This window comes from Grammomys surdaster, unplaced genomic scaffold (assembly GCF_004785775.1).
Source record: "Grammomys surdaster isolate TR1022 unplaced genomic scaffold, NIH_TR_1.0 260, whole genome shotgun sequence".
NCBI classification, from domain to species: domain Eukaryota; kingdom Metazoa; phylum Chordata; class Mammalia; order Rodentia; family Muridae; genus Grammomys; species Grammomys surdaster.
The window spans coordinates 638,318-640,654 of NW_021604701.1; the positions used below are offsets into that span (position 1 = coordinate 638,318).

General features: G+C 42.7%; 1 pseudogene; it reads right to left on the reverse strand.

Annotated features, from left to right (window-relative positions):
* Positions 1-846: 846 nt before the first annotated feature.
* Positions 847-2,031, reverse strand: LOC114627879 (annotated as a pseudogene).
* Between the last annotated feature and the right edge of the window lie 306 nt (positions 2,032-2,337).

Sequence of the window (2,337 nt, forward strand, 5' to 3'; positions counted from 1 at the left end):
TAACTCCAAAAATCTGCAAAATTCTGTCGCACTGCTGTTTGGACACATTAAGAATAAGTTAAAAATATTTTCAAGCTGATGCATTGAGAAAATAGAAGCATAATTCTGCAATAAACCTTTTTTTGGGGGGTGGGAGGTGTGCATGCATATGCACAAGCACACATGATTAAAGCAAACCAGTAATGGAGAGGACAAAATCCTTTGGTTCACTTATGTATTTATGAATGGAAAAATTTATAATGCAAATTTCACCCATTACAAAACTTAGATACAAATTACAACATTACAGATAGTCTTTCATTTCACATGGAGAACTTAGAGACTCAAGTATGAGTACTCCAGATAATTGTTACACAAATTGGAAGCATCTTGAGTTGTTAAGTATATTTCAATACATAAAAATTTATGCATGCTTTAAACACTATTTTAAAAAAAATAAGAATTGAAACCAAAAGTATGGCCAGCACCAGCATTGAAGTTTTCTGGTTTTTTTTCATATTAGTCTGACACAATGTTAGTAACCATGCTGTACTGAGACATGTAATGGTGCATTCTGAACCATGATTTGTTAAACATAATAACCCACATCCCCAGAAATTTTAGGCTGGTCATAAACTTATCAAGGTGTGAGTACATACGCATAGCCAATTATAGGCAGTCTGATATAAATTGCTCTTCAGCAATGTCTGAACTGCCTCCAAAATTTATGCTTACAGGTAGACATCCAAGTATACCATAAAACATGTCCTGAAAATATGGGCACATTTTAAACATTAAAACAATCCTGTTAACCATACAGTCCCACAGTATGACGGAGTAATAACCTACAAGAAAACAAAAGAAAAACTAATCAGTATAGTGCATGATTGATTCAACATAGTTCCCAGGGAAGAGTCCAGTCACTGGATTGCAAACTCCTTCAAACCAGCCATCGTCATTTTTCTTTATGACATAGATGATTGCACCCTCTTTAAAGGACAGCTCATCATCCTTGTCTTTTGTATAATCATATATTGCAACAACTTTCTCAGTATAGTTCTTGGGAGCCCATGCAGGGTCCCCATCCACATATGGGTCACTATACTGAACTACTGCGGCTTCCTCGTCTCATAGTCCACAGGGGGAGGTGGCGGAGGAGGCGGAGAGTCATCAAACATGGGAATGTCATCTGGTGGAGGGGGTGGTGGTGGGGTTGGGCTATCAGCAACTGGGGCCGCAGTGGGCGGCGAGGGTGTGGGCACAGCAGTGGGAATGCCAATGCTGCTGCTCCCACTGTCCTCTCGGCTTCCACTTCCTCCACTACTTCCACTATGCGTCCTTGGTCTCTGATTTAAAGAAGCCGTCCTGCCTGGACTCTGCTGGCTCCCAAGCCTCGCAGGACTGGTCATGTAGTCATTAGGAACTGTTGGAGGCTTAACAGGTTCTAGGGTTTTGTAAGGGGTATTCCGTCCCAAAGTTCCTCGGCCTGACACGGGAGGGCTTGGTGGTTTCTGCGTGGGAGGATTTGTTCTTGACAATGTGCCAGTTCTTGCAGGCTGGTTATTTCCGTGCTTAACTCCATGGCCCACATCATCCAGAACTGTGTAGTCGATAGGTTTCCGAGTATACCTGGCAGGACGCTCCATATTTGCAGGTGTGATTATTTTGTGAGTTCGTGACGTATTCTTATTTGTTGTCAAAATACAACAGTCTGTATTTTGTGACTCTTCGAGCCACTTTTTCTTTATGAATATCCACAGTCTGTGAGATGTGATTGACGGACGACTCCATCCTCCGCAGCTGAGATGCTTGGATATTCAGCAGCTGGAGCACATTGTTGGCCAATGCATTTATTTGATAAGCAACACTAGCTAGAGATTGAGTTGTATATGCTTTGGTCTCTTCTAGAGCTTTTCTCTTGTCTGTAGCCTGTATGTAGTTGTTTTCACAGTAGTCCGCCACCCGGGTCAGGTTCTGGTAACTCTCTATCAGCGCCCTCTTGCCAGACGGGATCTCCTCCTCTAGTAACATCTGCAGCTCTGCCATTTTCCACCCCTCTGCATCACTTCCTCTCCCGTTAAAGAGACAGAGGCAGCTGAGTCCGCCAGGGACCGAAGCTCCGCACAGACCAGACACTAACCACCCACCTGCCCTCCGCCGGGTATTGTGGGACTGCCTGTATTTTTTACTTAATTTTATTGAAATGACCTAATTCAAGAAATGGAACCAAGTTGTTAAACCATTTGCAGGAAAATAGATGCAAGGGGAGGTACTCATATTAAGTAAATTAAGCCAGTCTTGGCCAGACAAATGCCGTATGCTTGCTCTCATTTGTGATGCCTAGATTTTATATAGATA